This window comes from Sceloporus undulatus, chromosome 4 (genome assembly GCF_019175285.1).
Source record: "Sceloporus undulatus isolate JIND9_A2432 ecotype Alabama chromosome 4, SceUnd_v1.1, whole genome shotgun sequence".
In the NCBI taxonomy this organism is placed as follows: domain Eukaryota; kingdom Metazoa; phylum Chordata; class Lepidosauria; order Squamata; family Phrynosomatidae; genus Sceloporus; species Sceloporus undulatus.
In genome coordinates, this window is record NC_056525.1 from 111,336,622 (window position 1) to 111,351,932 (window position 15,311).

The following is a 15,311-nucleotide window of genomic DNA, read 5'->3' on the forward strand; positions in this document are numbered from 1 at the left end:
TTGATGCCATGACACCTTGTACGGCAAAAATGTTCAGCACCCTGTTGGACATTTATCCCCCTCCATTCAGAAGGGCCACATTAGCCTCCCAGAGTCATGTTCCACTGCAGAATTCACACAGAAATAAACCTACGTTATGGATATTATATATCATTGTCACTTGACATATTGTAAGCTATTTTCCTATCATGTACTTTTCTGGATTTTTTTTTCCAAATAAAGTACCACTGGGACAAACATTATCCTAACAAATCTACTGCTTTTTATTCCTCCCACTTTTTGGTCCCAGCCAATGTAATGTATTCAATTGGTCATACTTTAACCTCTCTGTAATCAAAGTACCTTGAGTTTGTCTGTGAACCACCTTGGATTCCTTTCCAGGAGAAAGGCGGCATATAAATGAAATAAATAAAATAAATACTGAAACAAAAAATCATCTAATGTAGTTTCACAGTTGAAGCACGTATGAACGTTCAAGTGAGAAACAACCTTTCCCCTGTCCAAACAGAGGCAAACTGGAAGAAAACACTAACCTCAGACCCCATTACCTGCATATTATGCCCTAAGATAGCAAAGTATCTTATCAATTAAGGTGAAAATATACAATCGCTTTGCAGCCAGGTCTATACTGACAGAAAACAGGAATTCAGGATTCCTTCGGAGAGACGTTATCACACTATCTTCTTATAGTGCTGCTGTTCCACTTTTATTGCTCTGTCTGCCTCCTGTTGCAGTAAGGCCTAACAGCTCTCTGGCTGAGAATTCTGAATGCCCCTCCTTAAACTGCACATCCTAGAATGCAACAGGAGGCACCCAGAGAAATTGAAATGAAATAGAGTGTAGTGAGGTAATCTAATGACTTCATTGGAGATTAAATCCACATTTGCTCCATTAAAAGTCTGAGGAAATAGACCAAGTCTACAAATGTTTATGCTACAATGTCTTTGACTCAGGTAGTCTCAAAGATGCAACAAGATCCCTTTGAATATTCCAGTCTATACAGCTGTGTCTGTGAAGCTTATCAAGAGTAGCGAGTACAAATTTCCAAATTATTTTTCTGTATACTGGACAGGGTGAGTCAGAATGGCCAATTGACGCCGCATTATTGTTGTTTCATAGGCAGGTGGGTGAATGTAGCCACAGCTAGCCATAGGTGTTGCTGTTGTTGTTTCATCTCCACAGTCTAGTCCATAGATTCCATGGGCAGTCCCAACCAAAGTAGATCTATTAGGTTTGTTGTTGTTAGCTGCCTTCGGGTCAAGTTCAACTCACAGTGACCATGTGAATGAGAAATATCCATGACTCCCTATTCTCAATCTCTCTGCTAAGATCTTGCAGGTTCATGCCTGTGACTTCCTTGATTCAATCTAGCCATCTTCCATGTGGTTTTTTCTCTCCTTCTGCTGCCCTCTACCTTTCCCAGAAGTATTGTTTTTTCTACTGACTCATGCTTTCTCATTACATGTCCAAAGTACAACGACTTCAGTTTAGTCAACTTGGTTTCCAGGGAGAGCTCTGGAATGATTTGTTCTAATACCCCCCCTCCCATTTTTTTGGAGGGGGGGTTCCTTTTGGCTGTCCATTATGGCATCCTCAGCACTCTTCTCTAGAACCACATCTCAAGTGAGTTCTTTCTATCCGCCCTCTTCACTGTCCAGCTCTCACATCCATACATGGTAATTGGGAATATAATGGCTTGGACAATTCTGACTTTAGTGTTCAGCTGTATATCTTTACATTTCAGGATTCTGTCTAGTTCTTTCCTAGCTGCACTTCCCCTTCCTAGCCTTCTTCTGATTTCTTGCCTGCAGTCTCTGTTCTGATCAATGCTTGATTCAAGGTATGGGAAATCTCTAGCTATTTCGATTTCCCCATTATCTAGGTTGAATTTATGTAGATTCTCCATGCTCATTTTTGTTTTCTTTTTGTTCAGCAGTAAGCCTGCCTTTGCACTTTCTTCTTTAACTTTTCTTAGTAACTGTTCCAAGTCTGTGATATTTTCCCCTAGAATTATGGTGTCATCTGCATACCTTAGATTGATTAGGAAGCCCCATACAATATTTGAATGGTAAATGAACATTCACATAAATTCCATGATTCGATGGGTCTATTCTAATTGGGACTTCCAATCTGTTCAGGCCTGAAAATGCTATGAAATGACAATATATGTACAAAATGATAATCCTCTGTACTTTAGAGGATGTCTAGAAGAGCTGTACGTAGCCATATCCCCTCCCACACTTTAAACAGACAGGAAGACCTAAGCCTGGTAGTAATTATTGTTCTGTTTCTTTATGGTACAAAATCAGGGAATGTACCTTTCTTATATGCATTATTGATAGGATGGGTGGATGATTTCTAATCCGCTAATGCGTATAGCTGTTTCTATTGAAAGCACAGACCAACAAACCCAAGGGAGCACAAAAATCAGCATTCTCCTCCTGACTCAGCTAAAGCCACAATGGCTCCAACCCAAATGGCAGTCTCACGTGATATGACCATTCAGCTCTTCCAGATTCTGCCAAGGGCCTCTGGCTAAGAATGAAAAGCCTCAACTTACAAATGTGACATGCAAAAGGAAAAAGGAAATAATGTAGTTCACCTTCCCAGATTTTAGAGGGGGGAGGGGGAAAAACATAATCCAGGTTAAGAACATTAACTGTTTATGAAAATAAATCAGTACATACCTTTTCCATGTATGTTATTTAAAAAGAAACAGCGTACACATTTCTTACAAAACCATTTTAAGACCTGAGTAAAACACTGTCTTCAAACCATTAATCAGACACACTTATTTTAATAATTCTTAGGATAGCTAACAGTCTGGATCACAACTTACTCATCAGGGACACATAGCCCAGGTCATGGGAACTTGAAACACCCTTGGATGAGAGAATGGGTGTCCACAATCCTAGTATAAAGAACACTAGTCCAACACTCTAACTTAATATTGTGCTACCCTGCTCTGCAGGCTCAAGGCAAAACTGAAGAGAGAACATTTATATCTGTAGTAAAACTGAAAGACCACTCTTTATCCAGCACAGATTAAATGCAATTTTTAAAAGGACATTAAAAGAAAGCAGGAAAAACCCAACCAGAGACAAATAAAAATGAATGGGTTTGGAGATATGACATCATACCAAACTGAAAGCCAATTCAAATAAGACCTCATCTAGAGGCATGCTACACTGCAGAAATAAAAAGACTGACACCACTTTAACTGTCATGGATCCATCTTATGGAATCCTGGGATTTGTAGTTTGGTCAGGTATTCATTCAAAGAGCTCTGGTGCCTCAACAAACTACAAATCCCAGGATTTTGTAGGACAGAGTCATGGCAAAGTGATATCAAACGACTTTATTTCTGCATTGTGCATATATCCCATGTCTCCCCCAAAACAGAAAAGAATTGGCTACAAACAGGCCTCTCAGGACTGTCTAGAGTCCAAACCCATGACAACAAATGGCCAGAATTCCCTACCATACATAAACTGATTTATATCCCACATGCCTCTCAAAATTGAGACTCAAGAAAATTCAGAATTTTAATAGGTACACATTAAGCTCACAAAATACTAAAAGGCAATTGATTATAATAATAAAACACAACTGAATTAAAAGTGTTTGAAACAGAACAATAAAATCTAAGAAGTACCCATTAAAAGCCCTTTCTTTAGACAACTGCCACACACTTGCCTTCATAAATAGGTACGTGTTGAGAAATAGTGTGGTATAGTGGTTTGAGTGTTGGACCAGAACTCCAAGCTGTTAGGTTTTAATCCCCTACTCAACCATGAAAGCCCACTTAGGGGCAAAACAGACTTCTCTTTTGAGCCGCCTTGGTGGTGATGTCAGAGCATGGGGTTTAGATGCTGCATGCTCTGATGCCACCCCAAAGCCAACGTCACAACACCCACCTGACTACATGGCAGGCAGCTTTGCAGCACTCTGGCAGAGCGGCATTTATATGCCACAAGACACAGGAGCGCCACAAAGCCATCCGGCGACTGAAAAACGGCTTTTTGCTGAGTCAAAAGGGAGTGGCATTTGCTCGTGGCAAGCAGTTGTTGCAGCCTCAATCCAATGTGGCGCTCCTGTGTCTTACAGCATATAAATGCTGCTCTGCTTTCTCCAGGGCAGCTTGAAGTCGCCCCTTAGGACCATCAGTTTCCTTGGATAAGTCACACTCTCAGCCTAAGCGGACAGCCATGTCAAACATCCTCTAAGCAAATCTTGCCAAGAAAACCCTACGATTGATTCACCACAGAGTCACTATAAGTTGGAAACAACTTGAAGGCACACAAAAATAACAACATGCCCACTGGCAGAAGGACAACAAAAGGCAAGCTTCCCTTGCAAGGGTGTTTCATAGTCTGTGAGAAACCACCAATAAAGCCTTCAACAATCATCCTACAGAGTGGAATGGAGAACAGGTCATCCTTGGTACTTCTTCAGGAGTAAACCTAATCAGGTGGCAGCAGGTGATCCTTGAAGTATCCAGAATGAGAATTTTGAATTGGGCTCACAGCCATGGCACATTTTATCAAAATGGATTATCATGCTCTAAATAGCAAGCTTTTCTCAACAGCCTAGCAGGAACTATATAAATCATGTTCAGTAAAAACAGCATTATTTCATACCAGAAATAAGACTTGCCAAGCAGACTAGCCATCATCTCTATGGATTAACATATGTTGCGGCAGCACAAGCCCTGGCATGCAAATTTATAGCTAGATTGCAATCCAGTTTCTAATAACCGCATGCAAATCATAGTTGGAGCTTGAAAGATTGGAGGGGAGGATAGGCAAGTGGCAGTCCCCCACAAGTCCTCCTTTGTTCCCGAGCTCCATATCCAAGAGCTCCATTCCACTGCTTGTTGTGAGTCTATTTGACTTTTTTTACTAGTTTGTATTTATCCTCCCAATTCCTTCAAGCTCTTATATTTGATTTGCATCAAGTCTTTTAAAACTGTCAGCTGATTTGAGCCTGTTGACACCCAATGACAATGCGGCAGCCACATTTTACCCTTGACGTATCCATGGGTCATACCAAATCCCCAATTTTGGCCTCAAAATGTACCCTCGCCTACATAATGAAATCGACTTGTAGTCGATGTATATAAGGTATGTGTTATGTGTTTCCACAAACACAAGCCATCCAGTTTTGGATGAATTACTTCTAAAGTCAAAATGGGGGGGGGGGTGGAGGTGGAGGAGGAGATGAAACAAGATTCCTTCCTCTCTCTGAACTCACAACATAATTGGTTTGATCCAAGAAGAGAATTGGACTGGAACAAAGTATTTGAAGTACATGAGCCCTGCGAGATACTGGGGGGTGCGGGCCACCACTCAATGACACCCCAGAACGTGGGGGGTGAACCCACAGAGGAGGGGTGACACCTGGTCAGTCACCTGCCCCTGGGGCCTTCCCGGGACCTTGCTATCCAGCCGCCACAGAACTTTCTGGGCAGCCAGGGGCCCGCTCTCCTGGCTGCTGTGGGGCTTCCTCGGCTGCTGGGGGAGCACGGGACTACAGGGGAGGAGGCAAACTGAGGCCATTTTCACGTCCATAAGAATTCTGCTTCCAAATGATTTTTTGCCTCACTCCTCAAATTCTAGCATTGCAGTAACTAAGACTTCATCTGAGCATCTGAATTACACTCTAGGTGTTCAAAGAAAGAGTCAGGCCAAAGTAAACAAGGGATTTCAAAGTGAACAATGCAGGCATTATCTCAGTTAATCAAATCATCTTCCAGAGAGATTTGGTTGATCTGTTCTATCTTGGCCCATTTGTTTGACCTTCTTGCTGTGCATGGTATCCTCAGCACTCCAGCACCACGTTTCAATTAAATTTATTTTCTTCCTACATGCTTTCTTAACTGTCCAGTTTTCACATCCATATAGACAATAGGGAATACCATGGCTTGTACGATTCTACCTTTTGTGTTGTACATTTTTACATTTTAGGATCCTTTCTAGTTCTTTTATAGCTGCACTCCCCATTCTTCGGCCCGCGGTAGAGTGGGTAAAAACGCCGGCCTGTGGGTGGATTCACAGTGGCGCATCTGCCACGTTCGTCGCGTGTGACTCTACCCCTTCGTGCCATGATGCTGCGCACCACTTTAGATGGTTCACGGCATCATGGTGCACCCTGGTGCTGCATCTAGATGCAGCGCCAAAAAGTCATCAAAAGCCACACCACTGCGGCTGTGGCGCCTTTCAGAGGGTGCAAAAAGGAGCTGCATTTTGCAGCTTTTACCGCCCTCGGAGGCCGAATCAGGGCCACAGCTGCATGCTGCCCCTTCTTCGATTTCTTGCCTCCCGCCCCTGCTCTTATCAATGTTGATCCTAGGTATAAAAAAATACTATTCTCTTTCCTCATTGTCTAGGTTGAATTGTGTAAATTTTCCAGAGAGTTGACAATATATAATTTTTCAAGACAGCCAGAAACACACATGCTGTAGTCTGATTTTCACTCCTTAAGTCACAATACATTTCAGCATGTACATTACTGCCATCCTTTTTTCTTATTTTCCAGATCATTACACAGTCTGTGCTTTGTGTCTAAACAGAGCCATCGTTTGCAGCATAAAGGTTGTTGTTGCTTTCTTGTGACAGGAGCTGAATCAAACCTCTTACCTGATTTAGCATCTTAAACAAAACAGGGGACACTATTTTATCATTCAGAAAAATAGTTATGAAGGTTTTTTTTAAGAAAACTCCAAATGTTTGAGACAGGAATTATTATATCTACATTAGAAATATCTTGCAAGTTGTGATTTATCCTTTTATTTCTGGTTTATCACATATCATGAATATAACCTTGCAGTCCGAAGAAGATAAGACGAAGGAGAGATGCTGCATCTGCACTGTACTAGGCTCAGTACTAGGAAATTCTGGCAAACTGCAGTTTTGTGAGACATTTAGCCTTCTCTGTCAGAGCTCGGTGTGCACAAAAACTACAATTCCCAGAATTCCATAGCACTGAGCCTTGGCAGTTAAAGTGGTGTCAAACTGGACTATTCTGCAGTGCAGATGCAGCCATAGAAAGCAGGTAATCCATTTTATCCTGTGAGGGGGTTAAATAGAGAGAGGAAATGAGTAAGCACCAAAAATATACAGGAAATTTCACACAGAATGGAAATATGATGTCTGATAACCCAAACAGCACATGCTTTTATTTTTTACATCATCCCATTCCCATCTACATCCACATACCAATGCTTTCCTTTCCAACAGTGAGGATCGAAGTGTAGGCTTCCAGGATACTCGACTACACTGTTTTATTACCTCCAGACCTTTTACTGTAATATCTTTGGTATCTCCAAGCCCAAGTCCAATGAGATAAAGCATTTTTAAAGTGTGTGAAGAAGCGACGTTCAATTCCGTATGGAGAATTCTGTGAACCTGCCAATAAAAAAACAATAATACTGAATCAAGGAAAACACACACAAAAATTCAGGATGTGTTTTGCTGTGGACTATGCTACAGGTACATGATTCTATATACACAGTTTTTAAAAAATATGCTGGTGCATGTTGCTCAGTTCCATCCACCTGCAGTGTGAGCAGCTTTAAAAAACTGGATCTGCTCTCATGGTTTTTTGGCGTTAATGTGGACAGCTATCTTTTTTGGTTTTCCCATCTGTAAGAATTTCTGTAAGAAGCAGCGACCAGTAGCATGTACTTATTGTATTGTGCAAATTTGTGTATGGACTTGTTTTGAAAGCTTGTTACCGTATATACTCGACTATAAGTCGACCTCATGTGTAGTCGGGGCAAGTTTTGGAGCCGAAATTATGGATTTTGATATGATCATGGATAAGTCGAGAGTAAAACTTAAGGGCATATAAAAAAGGATCCAAAGGATGAAGCAGAGCAAAACAATGTCAACAGAACTTACAAAATTCCAGCAGACCTAGTTCTTTGTGTTCACTCTTAAGGCTGGACGGATGGGAGAGATAAAGGGGATTGGTGTTTCCAGGAAAGATTATACCTTTCCTTTACCAGGGGATAGTTCCTTCTTTTAAAAAAGAATTAAGAACAGTATTTATGTTGACCCATGGATAAGTCAACTGGGTGGTTTTTTTTGGTCATTTTTTGACCTAAATTCTAACTTATACATGAGTTATAGAGTATTAAAAAGCAAGCACACTAGAATTGGATGTTCATACCTTCAATGGAATAGAGGTGGTCACTAAGACCATTAAAAATATTGTTAAATTTAGCAAGTAGAGGGGAAATACAGTATTTTCTTATCATCAATTACTTCATAAGCAGTTAACTGGGGCCTATGATGTTCACACAGTCACAATCCAAAAATCATAGATGAGGTTTTTCCATAGTACAGACCAACATTATAACTTGCTGAGATCTGAGAATCATGCTGCTTGTTAAAACAACAATTATAAGGAGCAGCTGAAGAAAAATTGGATGCCAAAATGATGTTAATACTAGACTTACAGCAAATGATTGGGAGGAAATCCGCACCTCTAATAAAAGTAATGGATGGGCTACCTCAAGACAAATACATGGTTCATTTCCAACACTGAAGTCTATTTCCAAGTGTGATTGAGTTCCAACATATCTGAAAAAAAAATCATCCCTGAAACATAAATACATCTCTAGTCACTATGTTAACCTCTCGACCTTTTTCTTTTGTTCCCCAGCAGACTCTTAGTTACCATACCTTCAAGGACAGCTTATCACTAGTCAAAAGCTAGATGACTGCTTCAGGTGGCAGATATTGGAATACAATGATGGCAGCCCCTTGGCCGCAACCATCTCTTGGAGGACATATAGGTATGTAGGGATGGGGATCAGGTAGTCCTGGACCTAGCTATTCTAATCTATCTGCACAGGCTATGCTGGCCATTTTGGGTTACCATGACTTACCTACTGCTTCAGAAGCAGAAGAGGATATTATCAACTGAAATGAGAAAGTGAACTGTTAGGATGCTTAGCTTTTGAACCTAGAAGGTTGAGGAAGGAAAGGCTTCTTATCTCCTAATTCATGCAGAAAAATGTCTTGGCCACCTCTGCCTATAAACTGATTAGATTATGTTGTTGTTGTTTTATATCCCATACTTCTCCCAAAGATTGAAACACAGGCTACATGCATCAGCACTGCAGAATTAATGCAATTGACACTACTTTAGCTGCCACTGGCAACATCTTTGAGAACTCCTGGAGAACAGGAGAAGTGCCAGCAGTTGGAGAGGGGAAACGTTGTCCCCATCTCCCCCCCCCAAAATGGGCAGGGGAGGAGGATCAACAATTATTGTCCAGTTAAGTCTCTCTCACATCCAGGAAAGATTCTAAAGCTGAACAGAGTCAGTGAACATTTATTTATATTATTATTATTTATTTATTATATTAAAGCTTCAATATATATATATATATATATATAAAAATATAAATTTGCACAGTGCTGTACATACATTTAGAAGCCAATTCCATAACCACAAAGAGTCAACATGGTTTCAGAGAAAACAAGTCATGCCAGACAAACCTGATCTCTTTCTTTGATAAAATACCAGCTTGGTAGATGAAGGGAATGCTGTGGATATAGTATACTTGATTTAGTAAGGCTTTACAGGTTCCATGACATTCTTGCAAACAGGCTTGTAAAATGTGGGCTAGACAAAGGAACTGTTAATGGATCTGTAATTGGTTGACCGGCCGAACCCAAAGGGTGCTCAACAATGGCTCCTTTTCATCCTGGAGAGAAGTACCAGTGGGGTCCCACAGGGCTCTGTCCTGGGCCCAGTGCTATTCAACATCTTTATCAATGATCTGGATGACAGAATTGGGGCATACTTATCCAAATTAGGAGGAGTAGCTAATACACCAGAGGATAGGATCAAGATTCAAAAAGACCTGAATGGACTAGACAACTGGCCAAAGCTAACAAAATGAAATTCAACATGGAGAAATGTAAGTATGCACTTAGGGTGGAAAAATAAAAAGCACCAGATATAGGATGGGTGACACTGGCTGAATGAAACTACGTGTGAAAAAGGATCTAGGAGTCCAAGTAGCCCACAGTTGAAACATAATCAACAGTTTGATGCAGCAGCTAAAAGGCCAATGCCTGGAGAAGAAGGTTAAGAGTGATATGATAGCCTGTTTAAATATTTGAAGGGATGTCATATTGAGGAGGGAGCAAGCTTGTTTTCTGTTGCTCCAGAGAACAAGACAGAGCAATGGATGCAAGCTACAGGAAAAGAGATTCCACCTCAACATTGGGAGGAACTCCTGACAGTAAGGGCTGTTCGACAGTGGAAACACTCCTTCCTCGGAGTGTAGTGGAGTCTCCCTCCTTGGAGGGGTCTTTAAACAGAGGCTGGATGGCCATCTGCCACTGGGGATGCTTTGACTGAGAGTTCCTGCATTGAGAAGGGGGTCTGGGGGGTTCCCTTATACCTCTCAGAGCCCCGTTTTAAACTGGCCTTGCCCTCCTTCCCTCTATGAAGGCACCTCTCCCAGAGGGGTGAGGAAGGGACCCAGAAGCCCAGGCTCCCCTCTCTCTGTCTCTCACCTACCTTCCTCTAAGGCGCCTCCAGCGCTTCTGCCATGCCTTTTCCTTCGCTTTCCGGCTTCCCCTCTGCTTGCCGTAAAGCAACAGCCCTCCCTGCTCTGGGTTTGCGGCGTTTTACGTCATCATCGGGGCCTTCCATCCTCTTGGATGCTGAGGAGGGGCATGGAAGCTGGGGCTGAATGGGGCGCTCTCTGCTCTCCTCTCCTTCAGTGGAGGCGCCTCAGCATGAGCTCCTGGGGGGCCGGAGGCTCTGGGGGGGCCCTCTCTGCCCCTCTCAATGGCCTAAGCATCCCTCTCTTGGGCTGGGTAAGTGCTCCCTCCTATCTCCTTATGCTCTTGCAAAGCAGAGGAGCCAAGAAATAACATGCCCTCAAATGAGTGCCCTCAAAAGACATAGCCCTGTTAGTCTCTGGAGTCATATAGAGAGGCTTGTAGGAGCTCACTGGAAGGAAAGAGTTTGCAGCAGGGCTTTCCTGGGCTTCAGTCTACTTCCTCAGATGCAGATGGACATACTATTACTAGTACTAATAATAATGTGGAGAGGTCTTGTAGCACCTTTGAGACTCACTGGAAGAAAGAGGTTGGCAGCAGGAGCTTTCATAGACCAAAGTCTACTTCCTCAGATGCTTTTGGTGGAGTGGAAGCCAGGGGCAGAACTACACACACACACACACCACACACATATGCCCTAGGTATGTGAGGCTGTCCATTCAAATTGAAAATCCTTTGGGTATGGAAATAGTATGTCTTTGTCCACAACAACCATCGTTCAAACTGGGCTTTCTATTCCATACAAGTATTCCTACATTCTGGCATACCTATGGCATATATATAGTCTGCCCCTGGCTTCCACTCCACCAAAAGCATCTGAGGAAGTAGACTGAAGTCTATGAAACCTCAGGCTGCCCACTCAGTCCATTGCTTAAAAGGTTTGCTGCTCAGAGAGCTCTGGTGCCACAACAAACTAAAAACACCAGATACCATAGGAGGAAGCAATGAGCAATAAATGGTGTCAAACTGCATTACTTCTGCAGCGTGGCAGCAGCAAGCTGCTTTCTTTTTACAAAACATACCCAGGGGTAGCCATATTGGCCACATAGCAAAGTACGATAGCATCCAAAATACACAAAACAGTGATACCTTTATTAGGACCAATCGAAATTACATTATACACGGTGCAAGCTTTTGAAGCGCCACTGGTTTCTTCAGGCACAAAAGATGTTTAAAAATCATACAGGAGAAAGGAAAAGAAATATTGGTGTTACACAGCCTTGCATTTGTTCAAGATCTTGTGACTGTTGTCCTCAGTTCAGATGGCATGGAAGTATCATATAAGTGGTACCCTCTTCTTTCTGGCCATGTCAGTATTAAAGCTATTGCCGTTGAGATCCAGATTGTCTCCTGTTACAGACTGCCAAAATAAAGTGCTTCGGGTCTCTTTGGAGGTATGCTATTTAAATGATGATGGGTCTGAGAGTCCGGAGGTCGCGCCAAAGCACACTCCATTCCTAAGCACTGGGTGCAGCTTTGGTACAAGCTTCCGGATTCTAGGACCCATGCATCATTAAACAGCATACCTCCAAAGAGACCCGAAGCAGCTTTATTTTGGCAGTCTGTAACAGGCTAGGACTTTTTACAAAGTCATTTACACCAACCCACCTCCCTTTCCTCCTGTCTATTGCATAGCTGGACTTTTTTAGTAGCATTAGCACTGGGAGGATCATAGATCATAGGATGGTGAAGATGAGCTGGAGATACAGACCCCTTTTGGTACTGGATTGCAACCAGTTTTGTGAAACATTTGCCTTCCGTCACAGAGACTTTGGTGCCACAACAAACTACCAGAGTCATGGCAGGTTTTTTTTTAAGCTTTTTGAAATTACATATAAAAACATAACACATAACATGAAAAACGTTATACACATCATATATCCATATCCATCTGTATATAGACATCCTCATACTGCATTCATCCTACAAACTACCCAGTTCTAAAAGGAAAGACTTCCAAACCTAAAACACTGGATATATCTTTCCCTATTAATTTCTTCTCTTTTTCACTTTTAAAAAAATATCCTTCCTCTAAGTGTCTCGTATTTGTTATTAAAACAAAGAAAAAAATGGAAAATTGATACGCTAGCTTCACTTATGCTTTTACCCATTTATGTATTCCCCAAACATACAAAACTTCATTCATAAATTTACCCAGTTTACAAAAAACATACCTACACAAACATACATGAATCCTTATATAGTTGTATATCTTTGCCCAGAGTATAACCATACAAATAATTTCCTTCTCATATTTTTTCCCCCATGACTTTTATAGTTTTCTCCATGACTTTGTAGATTTTCAGTCCAAACTAACTGGTGGGAATTTTTGAGTCAATGTTTGTCCAGAAATTCCATAACTGGATTCCAATCTTCTGTAAATTTTCCTAGTGAGTTAAATTTGATCAGATGCGTTAACTTATCGTTCTCTAAAAATCATATAATTTCCAATCCACTCTTAAGTGGACGAAATACATTCCCCTTTCTATTTTTAAGTTTATACCATCCTGGCTGCTGTCAATAGAGTCATCCATTAAAGTGGAGCCAAACTGCTTTATTTCTGCAGTGCAGATGCAGCCCTGGTCACAAACTATAGGAAAGACGTTGATGTAATGGGACTTACTAGTCATCGCTTACACATGCCTTCAATGAAAAAAACTTTTTTTCAGTATTGTAGCTGTGTTTTTATATATGTATTTATGTGTGTGAGTTCGAAAAAACAAAAAAAATTTGTACCACATATAGCTCTTTCACAGATTCAATATTTTTTTTATCCATTTAGTTGTTACTCAGCTTTGGTTAAGTGAATATGTTGGTTTGCAGTGTGATTTCTTTTAGTGCTTTTGAACAGTTTTATGAGTGAATTAGTTTGGTGAAAATCTACTGGAAGGCTTTAACCCTTTTTTTCTTCAAAGGAGCATTTCATTCAGTCACATATTACACCATGGGAATGTCCAAAGCCCGTTGTGAAAAAACTGTGTGATGGAGCAAATTGTGTGTCTGTTACCTACGACTGATGTCAAATGGAAGCTACGATCAGATTTGTTAAGGTTCCCAAATAGTTGCAAGTAAACTAGCCTGTTTGTATTGTCTCTGGTGGTGCAGCCAAATTTCCATTCCATTCCATTGACTTCTCTTAAGGTTTTTTTAGCCTGTTGCCTTGTTTTGTTAAGCTCTGTATTACATGTTAAATCCTGACTCTCTGTGTAAAATTATTTCCCTATATCACTCTAAATATACCTTTTACAGTAAAGATGTTAAACATTTTTGTGATGTTGCCATAAGGCATCGAATGTGGTCTTATGTGATCTTGCTATAGTAGTCAGATTTGGATTTGGAGTGATTAACATTTATTCAACCTTTCCTCCTTGATCATGAAGCAGCCAACCACTTGTCTCACAAAAGATAAATGATGATAATGATGTTAATTAGCCTTCATTCACACAATTCAAGTGTGCAAAGTGCTTCACATATCTTATTGTATGAATGCTAAATGATGAAGAGTAAAGAGGAATTTGGTAGTGGGGAAATTCATATATGTTCAATTCTGTGTGGCTCTCCAGATGTAATGGTAGTATTGTGTTTGTAGTCATTACGTGACATCACATCGTTGCTTGTAAGTGCCAGACATCTTGTATTCACTAGCAGCCTGACTGAGAACCATGCATTAAAAAACGAGTTTTGGTCTCCTTGCTGCTTGCACATCTGTGTGTTTTCTTCTGAAACTTGGGAAAGCTTCATCATTTATCCGTGAAGCAGAGCAATAAATGTCCTTTCACATCTCACAGCTCTAGGAGAACTATAGAATGGGATATTGAGTTCACTGAGTTGCAGCCGATGTTGTGAAAAACTGTTTCCTTGGATTGGGATGCTTTCATTTGGCCAGCTCTGGACTGATCCCACTGTTCCTTTTTAAAAGACGCTCTGGCTCGGTTGGCTGCTTTTCAGAGCCCAAGCCATAAAAATGTGCCCTGTGCTCACAAAAGGCAGCGGGGGGAAATATTATATATAACATCCCACTTTTAATAAGTATTTCTTATTGAAGGCCTATGGAATTCTTGTAGAGACATACCAGTAACCTCAGGATGTGAGGAACCAGAAGACAGGGAGGGAATGAGAGTTGGTCCCAGTTTATGCTTGTGTGCATGTGCAGTGAACAAAGACCTCTTAGAAAAGTGGTGGTGATGTAAATTCTGAAGGTGTTTCTGTCCTGACTTTAATTTAGAGAGGCAAGGAGCTGTAGGTGAGTTATCTTTTGGAATTGCTCCTCAATTCCGACATTACTGATCCCTCCCCTAAAGAATCCTAATGAATTTCCAAGGACTCCATGGTTCCCAAGAACATTTTTTTTTAAAAAATCTGGTTTAATTAAAATCCGCAGCATATCTTTGCTTCCAGGCGCCCAATTGAAAGGAGACCGCTGTTGCTCTTCATGCAGTTTCATTCTGGACGCATGAAACCATCGCTTCCTGGTCTTTATAAAAGCTTTTATGACCCATGTAGAACTTCTATTTTCAAAGTTTCATTGTAGCAAAACAGCCTAAAAAAACAGTTGGAAAAATAATACAGGGCAAGAGAAGCTTTTTCAGTTGAATCAGCTCTTTGGAGGCTGTGCAGTGAATTCAGTGTGACATTTTTCATTCTTGCTGAAAGCCTTTGTGGGAGGCAAGGGGCTAAATAGGAGTATCCTGGTTGTATTTGATTAACTGTAGTCTTAGCAAG

The 15,311-nt window shown here is 41.2% G+C and overlaps 1 protein-coding gene across 6 annotated transcripts in view; it reads right to left on the bottom strand.

Annotated features, from left to right (window-relative positions):
• Positions 1-10,617, bottom strand: part of DPH5 (diphthamide biosynthesis 5) — a 221,938-nt gene extending 211,321 nt beyond the window's left edge. For 2 of the 6 annotated variants that reach the window (XR_006103654.1, XM_042464780.1), the window contains exon 1: positions 10,543-10,597. The gene's annotated coding sequence lies outside the window, so the exon portion shown is untranslated. Of the gene's footprint in view, positions 1-10,538 lie in introns of all 6 variants that reach the window. The other 4 variants (XM_042464785.1, XM_042464782.1, XM_042464786.1 and 1 more) reach the window with 4 other exon arrangements.
• Positions 10,618-15,311: the final 4,694 nt, after the last annotated feature.